The sequence below is a fragment of the Phodopus roborovskii genome, unplaced genomic scaffold, assembly GCF_943737965.1.
Source record: "Phodopus roborovskii unplaced genomic scaffold, PHOROB, whole genome shotgun sequence".
Classification (NCBI taxonomy): Eukaryota; Metazoa; Chordata; class Mammalia; order Rodentia; family Cricetidae; genus Phodopus; species Phodopus roborovskii.
The window spans coordinates 28,459,978-28,479,929 of record NW_026126409.1 but is presented as its reverse complement, the minus strand read 5'-3'; positions in this window follow the sequence as shown (position 1 = coordinate 28,479,929).

Here is a 19,952-nt window from a genome sequence, read left to right as displayed (position 1 = left end):
AAAGCTAAATTTAAAAGCATTATCTGCTAAAGATTCCAAGCAAAGGAAAGGAAGAGCTGAGGAAGAATTTTCACGAGGAGAAAAGCTGAAGAAACAGGTTGGCATTAGAGTGAAGGAGGCTTTTAACACCAGGCTTTACATTCAGGCCAGTGTGTTGTGAAATATTAGTTGGAGTTGTGTTACATTAAACATGCTATGTTTAATGATGCAAAGGTGTGCTGCCTTGTTTTATGTTGCATTTGTTTAACTCTGTGAAGCTGTGTTACTTTGCCTGTCTAAAACACGGGATTGTGCTACTAAAGAGCTGAACGGCCAATAGCGAGACAGGAGAGAGAAATAAGTGGGGCTGCCAGACAGAGAGAAAAAAGGAAGAAGAGGGAGAGGAGTGAGGATCATGAGAAGGAGGAGGAGAGGAAAACACCAGGGGCCAGCCGCACGGCCACACAACCAGCCATGGAGTAAGAAGGAAAGAAAGGAACATAGAAAAATGGTAAAAGCCCAGAGGTAAAGAGTAGATGGAATAATTTAAGTTAAGAAAAGCTGGCTAGAAACAAGCCAAGCTAAGGCCAGGCATTCATAAGAGTAAGTCTTCATGTATTTATTTGGGAGCTGGGTGGTGGACCCCAAAGAACAAAGAGTAAAAAGTCAACTACACCAGTGCTGCTCACCACAAAGCCTATGAGTTGTCTGCATCATCATAACCTAGAATGTTGAATAAGGAAGAAGAGGCTGGTCCAGACCCCAGGTTAACAGAAGCACAGCTTCAAGGAGGATGTCAGAGGGTCTGTTTACTTCACAAGCTCCCTGAGTGGTTTCCATGAACACTAAAGTTTGGAGGCCATAGTTATAGCCAGTAGAGCCCTGCTCTGCAGTGGAAACATTGGAAGCAGTTAAGGATTACACTAAAACTGACTCAGAAATGCAATAGCCATGTGGAGTGTGTGTTCTCAGAATCCATTGAACCCACAGGCAAGATGTAAATGGGGCAGATTATAAAGCAGCGGTTCAGCCAATATTTGAAATATTGGAATTAGAAGAAGGCAATGGGCTGGAAAGGTAAAAGGCACGTGGTTGGAAAAATTCTGGAAGTTCCTCATCCTTTCTGGAGGAACAGAGACAATGAATGTATATTGAGAGACAGTGTACTGGTTGCTTTTGAGTCACCATGACCACACACCCAACAGAAACAACTTAATGGGAGGAAGTTTGAGTTAGCTTAGAGTTCCAGATACATCAGTCTCTGGTCAGTTAGCCCCATGTGCTTGGGAATATGTGGTGGAAGTTCTTACAGCTTGGTGGGTAGAAAGTAAAAGAGGGACAAGAAAGGACCAGGTGACAAGATACCCTTTAAGATCTACAGTCTCCAGGAACCTTAGCTAAGTCCTATCCCCTAAAACTTCCAAAACCTCCTAAAATAACACCACCATATGGGGATCAAGCATTGAAGCCATGAGCCTGGGGTGGGGGAGGGGGAGTTGCATATTTAAACCATAACAAATATTAAACAGGGACACACAATCCAGGGACAAGTTCTCAAGGGCAGCTAAGAAATCTTGGATTTCTTGGTGAATTATGTGTGGACAGGTAAATGATGCTGTCTTTTGAGGGATGGAAGCTGCCAATGTTGTTCAGCTTTCTCCATTTGGCCTTGAGAGGACCCACTAGAAATCCTACCAATAAGGTCGGCAAACTAAACAATAAAAAAAAAAAATCAATATATCCCTTTCCTTCTGACCTAGGACAAGACAGAGAAGAGCGTGTCCATCCCTAAGTCCTAGTTAGGCTGCTTCATCCAATAGTATTACTGGGCATTTCTACAAATTACTGGGCATTTCTCCAAGAAAAATAGTAAGTAGCAGTAAAGCCAGTCCCACCAAGGACAACAGGCTAAAACCAACACTGGGCAACAGGCAAAGCAGCCTTTTCATTTCTGCTTCCATTCTTCTGCTTCTCCTCACCACTTTTTCCAGCCACCCAGCTATGTACATATTATTCCATCAGAATATGAATGAGAAGCCCTTTGGGAGAATTTTATGCTGTCATAGCAACCATCGCCATGACAACTGTTAATTAATTGGATACTGATGAAGTGGAGGAGCAGATACAACTCTAGAGGAAGTCATGGTGTGTAGTAATTGTATGAATCTCATTCAGCAAAGGCATGCAGCAGGTCAGAAATGCAAATAGCTCCCCCTCGGCCACCACCTACTCAGAGGCCTGCCTTTGGATCAGACAAATGTGAATGAGTGTGTCCAGCCTTGCCCATTGAAACTCACACATATGGCTGCCCCCAGCATAGTCAGATTCTTCCCCAAGATGAAAACCCTATTCTAATATAGGGAATTGGCTAAGTCTAGACAGGTAGCCATGATGAGACCCTAACCCCTAAGAACTGTCTTCTCCATTCCCCAATTAGAGCAAATGGTACCCGTGAGAGAGGAGAGTTGTATATGGGAGGGCAGAGCTGTTCACATCTGAAATATCATCAGATGAAGGCGGGGGACATTTGGTTTGTCACTGACACACCAAGATGACAGAGTGGCACCTACACACACAGATGGCTCACAGTTCAAAATAAAAAATTCACCAGTCTAGGGGTGGGAAAGGAAGGTCCTGATGTGAAAGAAGCCCTCTCAAGATGCTTTTCTTCACTGGAAGCTGAGTGGGGAAGGAGGAAAGGGACGTACTAGGGTATTTTTCTGCAGTGTTATCCTACCACCTTTGAAGGCCTGGGCATCAGTGGCTTTTAGCAGCTGACTATTACCACTAGTTTCAGAGACCACACAGCCAAGCAGTATATCCTGCTACCTTGCTGTGGTTAATGCCCTGACTCTATGGAAACAATCACTGTAGATGTTTTTCCAAAGCTTAGAAATGGTTTTGTCTACCTCAAACTAATTGAAACACTGACCCTTCACTTGAACCTCAGTAGGTGTAAGACATGAAGCGATGAATGTCAGTGGGCCAGAACAGCCCTCAGTGTGGTAATGCCACCATTTTCTGAACCTATATTTCAGGCAAAGCCATGAAATCTGATGGTGTGCCCAGACCATCCATTATTCCTCTATTACTTGTTTGTGTGTTTGTTTGGTCTGAGACAGGGCCTTGCTACCTAGCAGCTCACTGTGTAGACCAGGCTATCCTTGAAGAGCCGAGATCTTCCTGCCTCTGTCTCCCATGTGTTGGGATTTCAGGCATGCACCACCACTCCTGGCTGAATAATTTCATTTTCCCATTTCTGCTTCTGCTTCTGCTTCTGCTTCTCCTCAATCATTTCCATTTCCTTGTCTCATAAATGCCCCTAAATGCTATTCTCACAGGGGCGGATTTGAGATTTGAGGGTCTCACTTCCTGATAATTGTCTCCTCATAAAACCCATCTTTTAAGTGGTTGATATGTTGGACAGTAGGCAAAGTGAGCACCACCTTCATCCCCCTCTCCTCCTTTCCCTCCAGTATCCAATGATAGCCACGCCCCCTTGGAGGAACTTGGGAGTTTGGTTTCTTAGATATTCTCTCAAACTGTGTTTCACTTGTTGAGATTAAAGTAGAGAAAGTTTTTAGGAAATGGTTAGCTGAGACGCCTCCTGTCTAGTGCTACCTAAAAAAAGAAAGAAAACAAAAAAAGGAAAAAGAAAAAAACTTAGCTAAAGTTTACTTCAAAGGCTTTGATTTTTCATACCTGCAGGCAAACTCCAGACTCCATTGACCTTTCTATCGATCACACCTGCCTCAGGATCACTATTTTCAACATTTGTAAATGAAAGGGTCTGGAAGGATGGTATTCACACCAACTCTGACCAGCCTTGATGGGGAAGAGGGGTGGTTGTCCTGCCTCAACTTGATATGCCAGGCTTTGTTGACTCCCATGCATCAAAGATGTAGCTACTGTTGGGGGGCAGAGTAATGAGACTTCACCTCTCAGAGCATCTTCACTTTTTGTCCTGACAACAGTCTGAAAGCTCAAGTCCTTCTGACAGCCGTGAAAGTTCCCCCAAAGCATTTCCACTCATTTCTTTTATAAATATCGTTATTCGGAAAGACCTTATCACATAGAGACATTGGGGCAACTTGCCTTCCAAACAGGGACTTTATTTCTCCCTCTGAAAATTCGACAGTCTGAGACCTGAATGTGACCTAGTTAACACATACTTTTATATCTGCAAACATGTTTTCAAGAAGAATTTTGTGTTACTTTTTAGTTTTGGGTTTCTTTAGGATCTCTGATCTTCCTACGCCTCCCTTTTGGAGAGGCATGTTAAACCAACACAATACATTCAAATCCCCTTCTAAGATAGTCTCTTGTAGATACATAGCAACCCCACACTTTGCCCCCAAAATTAATATTTTCATTATGAACCTGTAACAAAGCATGTATCTGGTCATGCAAGGGGGAGGAGCCCTTGATTCAACTCAGTCAGCGGTTCCAAAAGAGTCAATTTCCTTCTTTTTTTTTTTTTTTTTTTTTTTTTTTTCTTTTTCCCAGATAGTCAATTACTGGTTTTCCTGATAGACCTAAAGACGGAGTGGAGGAAGCGAGGGTGAGAATGCATTTCTAAATCAATGATCTGCTTCCAATAATAAGCCATCTGGTCCCTTTCCTGCCTTCCTGGTGAATACCCAAAGTACCTACAAGAAGAAACATGCACACAAAAAAATCTCTTTGTGATAATATGCACAATATATGTGGTTTGTTGCTTAAATGATTGACTGGAAAAGTCAATTGTATCTGTGATAAAGGAAACTATAAACTCCCCCTTGACCTCTGAAATACTTGAAATTGCTGTGCAGATTACCTCATTCTTGTTTGAGAAATCATTAAGGGCTCACCATACAATCTGCAGAATGGCAGGTTTTTCTAAGTGGTAATGAAACCCTTGGTTGATCCAGGAAGAGGGTTGAACTGGGATGAAAGTGAACGTGGCTACAGGCGTCAGCTTATAAACCATTTCCAAAAAAAAAAAAAAAAAAAAAAAAAAATCAGAACCAAGCGATCACTCGTTCCAGGTCCTCAGAATGGAAAACTTCAAACCAATGCTACTTTGAAAGGCTGTCCTGCAAAAACTTCCCTTTCATTAGCACCCATAGGATCCATTCAAACTGAACTGCGCTGGCATGTAAGAATACGGCAAGTGCCCCTATTAATGTGTAGTGATGAATAGTGTGCTTTAAGCATTCCAGCCATTTATTACATCCTCTGGTCAGTAAATTCATAGCAGGTCAGGGGAGAACTGATTCCTTTCACTTCCTCCCAACCTAGTACAGATATCCATAGAGCTATCAGTAGATGAGGAGAATGTGGGCTGCTGGTTTGATTTTCCGTTTTAACTAAAGCATGTCACAGTACATGGTTAAAAGAATCAGGGTCCTACTCCCCATGAATATATCACACTGAAAAGTTATAGAAAAATAGGTTCAGGTACACAGTCGGCATATTTTTATTTCACCTTTTTTATTTATTTTACATAACAATCATAGTTTTCCCTCCCCTTTTCCCATTACTCCCCACCTTCTCCCATCCACATGAGGAGTTAACAAAGTCTGGCACATCAACTTAAGGCAGGACCAAGCCCCTCCCTGCAGCATCAAGGTTGAGCAAGGCATCCCACCCTAGGGAATAGGACAAGGAACAAGGACCAGCTCCAACCCTGGCCCTACCAACTCCACCAACATCACACAAAACACTTAACCTAATTAAGACTTCGATTTCCTTTATCTCTGAAGTAGACACACTATTTAGAGGATTTGTGTGGGTTGGAAACTAAAAGGAGGTTGTGAATGCATTTTTATCTTCACAATACATATGGATATACACATGTGTGAACACCTACACATGCACATACATACATATTTATATTCACATACACAAAGGGATATTACCTCCTCCAGATGTTGGCACAAGGTATTAGTGTGGGCAGACAGCAAAGGGAATGAAGAGCTGCCCCTGGGAGTTTACCATCCAAACTGGCCCTACCCATGGAAACCTTCTCGACTACTACTTAGAACTGCATGCTATAACCTGTTCTCAAAGGCATGTTGTCTTCATGAGTACTACATGCCAGCATGACTGTGGGTTAATTTTGGAGAATTCTAATAGGCAATGATCCCTTAACTGCGGCCTCCTCTTTCTTCTGAAACCCACCATTCTATATAGCACAGCATTGGATTATACATATTATACATTATTGTTTCCATAGCCTTCAGCTCTTTAGGAGCCCTTCTATCTTACTCACATGCTGGAGTAAGCCCTCCTCAGTTCTGTCACTTGGTTTTCCATAGCAGCTGTTCCCAAACCTCACCACTCACTTTTTCGGGCCCCAAATGACTCCCCTTTGGCCATATATTTTGTATCTTTCCCCACTCCAGAAAAACACCTATAAACCTATCCACATACAACTGATGTGTATCTTCATTGTTAGTTTGTTAGCATTGTGAGGACATGTCTGACATCAAGAATATAAGGGAGAGGGCTGGAGAGATGGCTTGACAGTTTAGAGCACCAGCTGCTCTTCCAGAGGACCTAGGTTTAATTACCTACATAATGACTCATGCCTGTCTGTCACTCCAGTTCCAGATGAGCTGACATCCTCTTCTGGCCTCTATGGGAAGAAAACACATATGGTACACAGGCATACACGCAGACAAAATGCACATGAAGTGAAAAATAAAGGTAAAAAGGTTGTTGAATGATATAGGGAGGAAAGACTTAGTTTGGACCAGTCAATGAGGCTTTATTTCATTGTAGCAGGATGCAGCAAAGGGCAGAGCAGACAGCACATATCAAGGCAGCAGAAGAGAATTCTGCAATAGTGAGCTTCTTCCTTCTTCCCCTTTTCATTCAGCCTGTTGGATGGTGCTAACCGTGTGCAAAGCACATCTACTTCCGACACACAGGAGTGTGCTCTGCTACTCTAGATGCTTCTCAGTCCAGCAAGGTTGTTAATCAAGGTTGCCTAGATAAGCATTGTGCTATCCACCTGCCATTTCAGATGATCTTGGATTCAGGTCCAGCCTGAGCAATAAAGGAAGACTGTCTCAACATCCTCCATCTACCCAAGAACAAGATTAACTATCATATACATTAATTCTCATTTTTTTCTGAATGGAGAGATAGACCAAATATTTGATGAATTAAAAACTCTTCTCATCTGGGAACTAATGTCATAAGCTAAGCCCAACTTCTTTTATATTGCTAACCTCCATCTTTCCATCATGTCCCTCTTTCCAAGGCCCTCCCTCCTTCAACTTGAGTTCCCTTTTCACTGTCCCATCTCTCCACACAGAACAGCTAAGTCTCAAAAGATCTGTCCATCCCTCCTTCTTTCCCTAGTTTCCATTCATTTAACTCATTAGAATGACTTGTGTGTACACTTCATATTGACTTATTCACCCAACATTGAGGCTTCTGAGAAAGATTTCAGCATGTTCCACTGGAATAGACAATGCCCAGTAGTTTTCTAAAATGTTTTCCACATTAAACTTATATTCTATGAACAGAAATGAGGGCACTAGTTGTAGCCCTACATCTTTACCAGCCCTTTGTATTTTCTATGCATCTCATTTTAGTCATCCTGGTCACAGTTTGTCCTTCTCAACTGGTCAACTGAGTTGACTAATTCATACCTAGTGCCTCCTTAAATGTCTTCCCTTTGAAGTTTCTATTAGAGAGATTTGCTCATTTTTCTATTGGGTTTCTATCTTCTTCATATTGATGTATAAGAGTTCTTTATGTATTCTAGATTTGAGTCCTTTGTAAATGTAGATGACAGGAGGATAGATATAAGTAGATATCTGATAGATGGATAGGTAGATAGATAGATAGATAGATAGGATGAAGATAGATGACAAATGAGATAGATGATGATGATGATAGATAGATAGATAGAGAGATAGAGAGATGATAGATGATATAATGTTTCCTATCCTTTTCACCTGTTTTTTTCACTCTCTAATGTCTTTTAATGAATAAAATTTTTAATCTTAATGTAATACAATCATTTTCCTTTATTCATTACTGGTTCTTTTAAAGTACCACTTAAAAGAAACCTTTTGTCTACTCCAAGGTCATGAAATGGTCAACTGTGTTCACACAGCTTTATTCATTTACCTTTCAAATCAGATTGAATTAGATCTGAAATCAATCTGTGCCTATAGTGTAAGGTGGGATATTGTTCAATTTTGAACACCTCTCACCTAGTTCAGTGTCTAAGTTCAGTTCATTTGTAATACTGTCACAGGGGAGCCAAGGCAAGGAGAAGCAAAACTTAGGTGTTGGCTGTGCATCTTCCCAAACCTACCCTGAATATATCTCCCCCGGTAACTGGTCACCTGCCCCATAGACGGCTTTTAAGAGCTACTGAAGCAACCCTTCATCTTCAAGCAAATACCAAAACCTCAGATTTTTGGTGGACTATTATGGCAAAAAGGTACATTTTTGAAAAAACTATTGTTCTCTTATATTCCAACATGCATTTCTGGAGACTCGGGAATCTTCCAAAGGTGACAAAACCTCTTGAGACAAAAAAAGAAAGAAAGAAAAAGAAAAGAAAAAAAAATCAGCATGAACCCTTTTTGTAAATAAAACATTTTTATCAGAACAAAGATGATAGTCTTTTAAACTGAAAACTAGCCTGCTTCTTACTTCCCAAAGTTTCCTGTTAGTGTGTCAGTTAAAAAAAAAATACAGTTAGCTTCCCCAACCAAACAAAGAAAGGAAGAAAGAAAAGAAAGGAAGGAAGGAAGACAGATAGACAGACAGAAAGGAAGGAAGGAAGGAAGGAAAAAAGGAAGGAAGAAAGGAAGGAAGGAAGAAGTTGACCAGTCCCTGTGAATTAGGCCTGCTTACATGCTAATCTACAACATCTCTGTATGTCCAAGGAGAGACCATTTATTAACTATCTCTAGGATTGGAAGATTGAAAGTGAATGTAATAACATTTTAGCCTTGCTCCAAAAGACAGAGGAAGACCTCATCTCAGCCTAATGGGAAAACAGTAGTAATGAGACAAGTGACAGGGAAAATCACACTCTCAGTGTCCAGAGAGGATGCAGGGAATACACTGTCCCTGGTCTAAGAAAATGGCTTGAAGAATAGAAGCAATGATAATGCCTTTGCATCATAAAGTTATCACTGATGAATGACACCAAAAGAAACACCCCTGCAGGCTCTCTGACTTCTGGGGATGTGCTCTCTGGCCTCTGGATAGGTAACCTGGGTCCAGATGACAGGTTTATCTCTGAGCAGACATTAAGGTGCACAGTGGTGATGTGTTCAGCACACAGAACCAAAACAAAGTAGTCAGCATGGACATTGGGTGCTTTGAGAGCCAAGAGAGGTGTCACCTGGCTCAGGGTGTCACTGTACTGTAAGAAAAAGGAAGGAGGGTTCAATGGTTTAAATCAGAATGTCCCTAAGAGGTGATTCTTGGTTGTCAACTTAACTATATCTGGAATCAACTAACCTAAGCAGCTGGGTACATCTGTGAAGGATTGCTTTCTTAATTAAATCATTTGAAATGGGAAAACCCACTTTTAATCTGGATCTTTTAGGGCGGGAAGATCCACCTTTAACACTGATCTATTCAGGTGAGGAAACCCTCCTTCCATCTGGACCGCACCTTCTGCTGGCAGCCTATATAAAGGACATGGAAGAAGGACGCTTGCTTCCTTTGCCTGCTCACTCTCATTCTCATGGGCGACTACATTCTTCGCTGGCATTAGCACACATGCTTCTTGGGGATTCTGGTGTATACTGAAGACCAGCTGAGACATTCAACTTCATGGACTAAACAACCACTGGATTCTGGGACCTTCCACTGGTAAACAGCCATTGTTGGACTAGCTGAACTACAGCCTGTAAGCCATTATGATAAATCCCGTGTGAGTGTGTGTGTGTATTCTATATATAATATATAGAATATAATAGAATATAATATATGTATACATATTATTATATAAGTCCTGTCCCTCTAGAGAACCCCAACTAATACAGTTCTCCACAGTCTCGGGCATTTAAATACTTGGTTCCCATGGGGTTGGTGGTGCTATTTGGGAGGCTTAAGAGGTATAGTCTTGTTGGAGGAAGCATTTCCATGGGGTAGACTTTGAGAGTTCAAAGCCTTACATCATTTCTAAGTCACTCTTTCTGCCTCATGCTCTCAGTTGAAGATGTGAGCCCTCAGCTTGATGCTCTTGCTACCATGTCTGCCATTTGCTGTCATGTCTCCCTGACATGATGAACTCATACCTCTAGAACTGTAACCCCTAAATAAATTCTCTTTTCCTCTAGGTTTTCTTGGATGTGGTATTTTATTAGAGCAATAGAAAAGTAACTAATGCAGGGGCTGTTTGTGGCTGCTTGATGTGCTGGAAGGATTCCCAGGTGTCTGGCAGAGCAACTTAGATGACACTAGAACATGCACCCCTATAGTCTGACAGGCGTGTGTATTGAGCAATTACTGCAGCAAATCTGTCAGTGAGGGGCACACTGTGACCTATCAAATTGCCTAAAGCTTTCTAATAACGAGCTCTTGATTCAAGTTGAAACTCAGTCTCCAATCAGCTACTAAGACCTTTGTCACATTCTTTATTCCTTTAAGCCTCTCTTTGCCATCTGTACACATGAACATCTGGATTAAATGCCTGAACTCTCTCTCTCTCTCTCTCCAGCTCTGAAATTCCATCATGCATCCTCTGAGGACATTTAGCTCCCAAAGAGACCTAAGTTAATCAACCACATCATCTATCACGCCTCTGTCTGAAATTTTATTTCTCTAATCAGATTCAGGCAAATTCTCAGCTTTTCTCTGTCTCTGACTTGCAATCCAATAAGATGATATGGATTTGGCTTGCATTCTACTTAATGTTAATATTCATTCTAACCATTACTGCCTAGCCATCTTCCTGCCTGCAGTATAATCAGCTATTAAAGAGGTATGACGGCATGGTTTCCAGACTTGCCCCTCCCTTTCTAAAGCAGATTGTTTCTAAGATGATTAAAACATCTCAGAATCTCCAACATCATTTTTAAAATGCAACAGACTTTTCAAGACTCCCCCAAGACTGTGCCATGCCAAAGAGTTGCCAACTCAGCAGACTGGGAAAAAAAAAGACAAATGAATAAAAATGAATAACCTGAACCATGGTTTTGAAAGGGGACATGGATGGCCAGTTCTTAGCATAACTGTGTCACCCTCACTCATGGACTTTAAGGCTCCAAGGCTGGTGACTCAAATTTCCCCCAGGATATCATTCTGTCGGGCTGGGACTAAACTTATCAACAGACAGGAAACAGGGAAATGGCTCAGGCAGTGAAATGCTTCCTGCCCAAGCAAGATGACCTGAGTTTGCATCCCTAGCACCCACAGAAAGAGCCAGACTTGGTGCTGCTGACTGCCCATAATCCCAGCCTTGAGGAGGAAGATGGGAATGGCTTCATTGGCTAGCCAGCCCTGCCTACAATGACAGGCTCCAGTTTCATTGAGTGATCCTGTGTCGAATATAAGATGAGAAGCAGTAGAGTAAGATGTACAATATCAACTGCTGGCTTCCACATACACGTGTGTGCACACATGCACACACATTACTTCACATTAATGATCCCCTAAGAGGGCCATGTTTTAAAGCCTTGGTTGTCATGAAATGGACTTTGGCAAAGGGATTGGATCATGAGGTTCAATCCTCATCACTGGATTAATCCACTTATGGGTTTTAGTTTGGTGGCAGTATTAGATAGTAGTAGAAACTAGGAAGTGTGGTCTACTTGGAGGAAGTAGTTAACTATTGAGATAGCCTGGAAAGGGTATCTCTCCTCTCTTTCAGCTTCCTAGACACCATGAGATGAGTAGCCCCATGTTTCACGTGCCTCCTGGATGTCTCACCACAGCCCAGAATCCATGAATCCCAGTGACAATGGACATTCTGTAAACTGAAATGAATTTCTGCCCCCTAAATTCTCCCAGACAGCTCATTACAGTGATGAGAAGTCAGTGTGATAGCCATCATCACTGCCCACTGTGGCCCCCAATCCCAGACACCATCTCAACCACATCTACTCCAGGCTCTTGGATGCACCTATAATTTCCAATAAAACCAATCACATGATTTCTTGGTATCAAGATAAGGGGCTGGAGGGGCTGAACAGATGACTTGGCTGTTAAGAGGACTGGCTACTCTTCCAACAGATCCCTGAACCCACATGGTGGCACACAACCATCTGTAACTCCAGTTCCAAGGGATCCAGAACCCTCTTCTTCAAAAGGCCTTCAAAAGCACCAGACACAGAGATGGTTCCCAGGAAAGACACTCCATACACATAAAAATAAATAAGTAAATGAAATTTTAAAAATAAATAAATAATGATAGATTTGATCAAAGAGATGATTCTCGGTGCATGGCCTGGGCACGCCCACTCAGTCCAGTGACCACCTGACACAGCCCTGGGTGTTGAGTATGTGTGGTCCATGTCTCCTTTGTTTTCACTCCTTTGGGATTTGTGTTTTCCTCACCTTTTCCTGTAATTCCTAAAACTCTTAAGCTAAGAGCCACATGCCTTTGCTTCAAAGCACTATTACTGGAACAGACACTTGAGATGACAAACTCAGAAAAGCCTTCTTAAGCTCAGTTTCAGGGTTTTGGTCTGTGATTCATTGCTCTTCAGACTTGTTAGGGCTGTTTAGGGGCAACACATCGTGATGAAAACTGGAAATGGAGAAAAACCTCACCTCTAGGATCAAGAGAGGAAGAAGAGGCTAGGGGTCCCATTGACCCTCCCCCACTTTTTAGTACATCCCCATGACCTCCAGGCTTCCCACTAGATCTCAGTTCTTAGAGATTGCACAGTCTCCTAATAAGGTCTCACTGGAAACCAGGCCTTACAACATGAAACTCTGAGAGACAACAGGGATGCAAACAAAGGTTGTCAAATCTCAGCAGGGTGACCTGTACTTCATGATCTCAACACTCAAAATCACATCTGTTAACTACCTGGATCCGGCCTTCACTGTCCGGTCTTTGCAGCTGAACACCAGGAGAAAAGCTGTGTTTGGTTGCCAGAACAGTCCTCCTGCTACCACTGCCTAAATCAGTCTGGTGACAAAAATTCCTAGGACAGTAAGTGCTGCTATAGACCTTTGAGCCTATGTCTCTGTTGGAAGGCAAATTCTCTTTTTTCCTAGCCACATATACAATTATTTAGACTATTTCTACCCTGAAAGAATAGCCTAAAAGCAATGTTTTTTTTATCACTTCCCCCCCCCACACACATACACATGCAAACCATTTTTGTCTCCAATCAATGAGAAAAGGTATTAAGTTTAGCAGTATTTCCCACTATACATATGATGAGGATCCTATTATGAATTCATACAGAAAAATCAAAACTGAATTCTCTCATCTTGTATCAAATTCTCCTTATCAGTTGGGAAGATAGTTCAGTAGCTAGATAAAGGCACTTGCCTCCAAGCCTAACAACCTAAGGTCAATCCCTGGGGTGGGGGGGGTCACATGATAGAAGGCTAGAATCTACTCCTGCAAATTGAACTCTATGTGCACTCCATGACATGCATACCCATATACATACACATGCACAAAAATAATAATTAATTAAAACATAATAAAAATATAAATTGTTCCTATTCAGTAAACAACCCATCAGTGAAAAATGGATGTGGTACATTGTGGTCTCCAAGGGACTGTAAGACTTGCAGAGGTCACAGTCGAGCACATGCAATGCCACATGCATGTTGAGCTACATATTGGATGTCACCTAGTAGTATAGGAGATTGGGACAAGGTGAGTCTGACCTTGAAGCAAAGCAACAGAGAGGAGGCCTCCAGATAGCATTGCTGGAGGGCAGGGCAATATATGTCCTGAAGTATTGAGTAAGTCCAGTTTATATGGTGTGTACTGTGTGGGTAAGGGGTTAGAAGAGTAGCTGGGATTCTAGAGACTTTGCCCATCCTGATTGCAACTCATTGAACCTTCACAACTACACAGTCTTGCCTAATAACCATGAGGATGGAGAAGCACTTGCTGAAAGGTTTCTTATCTTCAGAAGTTATGTGGTACCTTATCCCTGATTTGATTATAAGTCACTGCACTCCCTTTCTCTCTTTATACATCTGTATCCTACCTCATCGTGAGCTTCATTGAGGGTAATGATTGTTTCTTACCTTTTTGTTTGGCTTTGTTTGTATTGTTTTGTTCTGATGCACAGCACTTGGCACAGTACTCACAACACCATGGGTGGTCAGTAAATTTTGAATTAATTGAATAAATAATCGATGAGGTACCAAGTATGATAACATATCTCTTGTCTTCATTGTTATCATACTCTACTGTAGTGGATAGTGCTAGCATTCCACATAGAAAGGTATTATAGAGAAAGCAAAAGCAGTGGTCATGGGTGGGCGGGCAGAAGGACACCATGAGACCACCATTCCACAGGGAGCTGTGACCAGTATTGTGGATTCCTTTCTGATATCCAGAACTGTTGGACACCCAAATCCTGAACCACACAAGAGTCCAAATGGAAGACTTTTTGCCAAGGTGCCTGCATTGGACACCATCATTTGAAAATGAAATTTGAGAAACCATTGCAAAGCAAAACATGGGGGTTGGTGAATTACCATCACAGCTAAGCAAAATGATCATCTGGAATGTGTAACTGTGTCTAAGACTGGATCGAGGGGAGAGGGAAGGGATGGGTAGCATGTCTGGCTCAGCTGTCTATAATTTTAAGCTTGTAATGGGATGATAATTTGCTGTTCAGTGTGTTCATATTGAAAAGCTTCCCTCATTAAGAGAAAAAAAATGAATAAAACCAAGCCTTTTTTTGCTCCAAATCTATGTGGAAACATCAATATCCTTCCACCAAAGAAACCGGTGGTTAAGAAGACTAGAACTGTGAAAGAGACAGTGACCATGCTAAAAAGAGCCTTCCATCTCTTGGGAGCTAAAATTCTAATTATCTCACCAGATATGTTCAACCTACAAACACTTATATTGACTGCATTCCAGGCTAGCTATAAAAGTGGAACATCACCTTGGCATATAGCAACACCATGTTGCAATGTAAAAAGGTTGGGTCACCCTCCATTTAGTCTTTAAGAGTCCCCCCAAGATATTTCATGCAGTCAAGAAAAGTCATAAGCAAACAAGATGTGTGTGTGTGTGTTGTGTGTGTGCATGTGTGAGCGTGCACGTGCACTTGAATTTGTGCATGTACGTGTGTGTACGTGTGTGTTCCACATCCATGTGTCAAGTGATTGGGGCTGAGATATTATGTGGAATGGTAGTCTAAAATATCTTCCACTCATATTAAATAATAGCTTCTGGTGATATTAATTTAGTTGATTTCTTTAATATATCTCATGCTTTCACTTCCCTGCTCTCTTTTGCATCACACATCAAGTACAAACTATCAAGATTCTGGCTTCTTGATGGCTTCTAATTCCTTCCTGGGAGTCAGACTCTTTCAAAGCCACACCATCCTGGGTTACAGCTGCCTCCCTAGTGTGGAGTCCTGCTCATCTCGTCCTTGACAGTCCCCTCATCATTTTCTGTTGAGTCAAGAACCCCAATTTAACAATCAAAGATGCAATTTTACAATTCAGAACCAAGGGATTGTGTCTTCACCTATCAGCTATTAACTCAATCCTAAACTACACACCTGCTTATCGTTCCCTAGTGGTCTCAACTTGTGGATCCAAATAGTAACCAGGGCAAAGGGCATCCCAAACAATGCCTCCAGAAAGACATGACAGAGAGCCAGCACCAAGTAAACTGAGAACATAAGCCTTACCTTTAAAGGCTTTCCTCTGTTGGCAAATACAGATGCTGTACCTATGAAAGACAAAGAAGTGGTTTAGGGGGCTTAGTAATAAAGGGTGAGAGGACTGAGCTATGCTTCAATGCAAACACTGGACTATCGGCTGTATATCTATTATTAAAATGAGTTCATCCTTATTGTAGTATATCATGCTGTGGGTTGATTGTATCTGAGGTAGTGAGAATCATTTTGAATGGGAGCTAAACTTGAAGGTCAAGATTATTTTAGAAATTGGATTCTACTCCAATAAGTTTAAGTTTCAGATACAAACAAGAACAAAAATAAAATAAAAGTGCATGCAAACATGAGGCTGGCTGAAGCATTGCTCTGGATAAGACAACTGGAAATCCTACTAAGACTTTAACTCCATAATTCAGTTTTTACACACAAAGCACATAAAGAAATTATGCAGTTAAAAATAAAATAAGGGACTAGAAAATTAGTTCTGTTCATTCTGGCTAGTATGTCAAGAGTTCAGTGAAATTGATTTGTAAAATTTATTATCCCAAGAGACATAGTCAACATGGGAGAAATAAAAAAGTAAAATATATGAAAAACTGGTTACTTTGGATATAAAAAAATTGAAAAGAAAACTATGCTACAAAATCACATCGTATTCACCATGATTAATACCCACTCTGACAACTGATAATGGCAGAAGTGACATTCTTATACATTGTTTTTGATCTTTCAAAGCAATACAAACCTTTGCAAGAAACAATATAGCAATCAATGTCAAGGCTTAAAGGATACTCATTCTCATGACTCATTCTGGAGAATGCTAATGGCAATTGCTCAAGAGAGGGAAGAAAACCATTTAAACACACACACACATACACAAATTTGGTGCAATTTTAAAAAGTAAATACTGGGCAAATTTAACAACAAAGAATGGCTGACTTCCCCACACACAACCACTCTGAAATAATTGGACAGCTATAAAATGGTATTCATGAAGACCAGATAAAGTGCCGACACATTCATCATGGAACTCTGAGTGGAAACCTATCCTGTACAGAATTCTCTTGATGCACTGACTCCAGTCACACTTAGCTATACTGGAAGGTGTGTGAAAACCAAAGGGAAAAAATAGTCAATTTTTGACAGCTTCATACATGCAAATAGTGAATTGTGGTCAATTTCACATCTGTTATCACATCACTCTCTCCCTCACCCTCTCCTTCTGAAATTCTTTTCCCCAAAAAGTTCCCTCCTAATTTTCCTGGAACATGGACACTGCTAAAGAAAATGACATTCTCTCCCATGCAACTAGTAACTGCCAATAGTACCACAGCGAGGGGTGAGGCATCGTAAGCACCAATAGAAATTTTTAAATATAAGAAATAGTTGTGCTAGCCAGGGAAGTGGCAGCATGTGCCTTTAATCCCAGCATTCAGAAGGAGGGACAGGCGAATGTATGAGTTGGAGGCCAGCCTAGTCTACAGAGTGCACTCTAGGACAGCCAGGGCTACATAGAGAAATCCTGTCTCCAAAAAAAGAGTAAGTGTACTTAGAGTGGGCTCATAAGATTTTGATCATAATTTATTTTCCAAGTATTTGGTGCCCCAAATTCAGCAGGTCTAGAGCATCCTGCTGTGGAACAGAGACCAGATTTGTTCCTGTGCCTATCAGTTTGCAAACTGCAGCATTGAACCAGCCCTCGTGGGAAGAATGGAACTGCAGATGACTTTGAGTGCTTCCTCGGGAACACTGTCCTTGGCTTCCCTGTGGCAAAAATGTTCCAGTTCACCCGCAGTCCCATCATTCATGTCTGCGGAAGCAAGCACAGCTACCAGACAGAGTGACGACAGATGTCCAGGCGAGGAGCCATCCCTGGCTGTTGCTTTTCATTCACTTGGGCATGTCCCGGATCTAGCAGATGAAAACCAGACCTACCGCTTCCCCTATGTGATGTGGGTCTTGTTCCTACAGCTGTTGCTGTGACAGCCAAGTGCCAATTATCTCCTGAGCATGAAAGCAAATATTGTGATAGTCCAAGAAGTCTACCAATGTCAGAAGACTCTGGTGGCTGCCTGGCCAGCTGCCCATGTGTCTTTATTATGGTAACGGTTCTCAGGAAAGGGGCCCTACTAGATATGAAGCTCAGTGCTGACCCCTCCAGTAATTTACATTCTTTGTTTTCCCACCTCTCTTGGCACTCTGTCTCTGCACCTTTTAAGTCTAGTGCTGGGAGTTTGTTTTTCTTTGCCTAGAACAAGTCCCATCAAACCATGCACCTAAGCTCAGGACCCAACTTAGCATGTGGTTTATATGAACACTCTGAAATTTTCAAGTCTTACATATTGTCCTAAGTATCAAGTCTCATGGTTTTGAGAGAAACAGAACCAATAGGACATGCATAGATAGGTGGATAAATAAATAGACAGACATACAGAAATATGGATAGATAGATGATAGAATAAATAGATGACAGATAGATAGATAGATAGATAGATAGATAGATAGATAGATAGATGACTTCATGAAAAGATTGATTACAGATGATGACTGATTGATAGATATGAAGGACCAGGAGTTAGACAGGCAGATAAGGAGAGGAACCATGATTAGTAGCAAAGATGGCAAGTCTCCAAAATAGCTGGCTTCTTCCTCACCCTCCTGACATGAGGCAGAAGCCTGGCAGATTTAAAAGGCCATGTAGGCTCTTTTTTCTATAGTCAGTAGGCCATATCTGATGGGCTGACTTAAGAAGTTCAAGGCCAGAATGGAACGCGATACACAATTTGTAGGCCAAGAAACCATGTTATCTTTCTTTGACTGACCAACCCTAAATTAGGGAACAAACAAAAACAAAAACAAAACCAGCCCTCCAGAAGAGACTGGGTTGTTCAGCTTCCCAAACCTCCCTCCACACCCTGCTTTGCAGAGGGTCTTTTTCTGTGTGTGCCTGCTGCATGCATGTGTTTCCTCACCCCCAACACCTCTCTTTCTAACACCTCTCTTCAACTGTCATTTCTGTCTATTGCTGTCTGCAATGTCTGAGATTTCTCTATCGCCACCTGTCACACTTGAGATTTTCCCTGCCTTTTAATTTGTTAACTGCCAGAGAAAATTAAGGCTCCTAGAAATGAAGACTCCCAACCAAGATCAAGACCTCTAGACAGTAACAGATGATGAATCAAATGATAGATAAATAGATGATAGATAGGTAGATTGATATCAGATGATTCATTCTTATTTACAATCTTAGATGATAAGAATAGATAAACAACAGATGGTGATTGATGAACAGATACATGATAGCTAGATTGATACATAGATGACAGAGATAGTTTGAGGATAGATGGCAGGTACATAGATCATGAATAGACTGATGATAGATGATTGACAGATGAATAGATGATGGACAGATGATAGGCTGATACATAGAGAATAGATAGATTGATGACAGATGATTGGTGGATGGATGGATGGATGGATGGATCATATAAACAGACAAATATTTTAAGGAATTGGCTTACACATTTATAGAGACTGAAAAGTTCCAAGTCTGCAGACTGCAGGGTAGATCAACAAGTTGGAGGACCATTTAGAGAAGAGCTGATGCTGCAAATGGAGTCTGAAGACAGTCTTAAGTCCTGGAATCTGGGCCTGTATTTTCTTAAGCCCTTCCATTTATGGAATGGGACCCACTTACATTATAAAAGATGAGCTGCTTTCCTTGAAATCCACCAGCTTCAAAGTTAACCTTATTTACAAACACCTTCACAGCAGCCTCTCAACTAGAGTTTGAATCAATGTCTAGGCACTGTAATTACATTAATTACACCTGTGTCACTGTGAACCCTACCTGACACACAACAGAAGGAAGGCTTATTTTTCCTCACAGTTTTAAGAGATTCCAGTCTAACAGTGTACAAGGTACAACAGAACAACTCTGCCTGTGGATGAAGGCCCATCATACCAAAGCATACCAGAAAACAGAAAGTGGTACCAGAACTAGGAACACAGTATATCTTTCAAAGGCACACAACTTTTACCGCTAAACACCACATGGCCTCCCAAGACATAAGTGTTCACAACATGAGTCCATGAAGAGCATATTCAAACCATAACAATGACCTAGTTAACTGCAAGAAAGGTCAAGGAGTAGACCTAATTCCA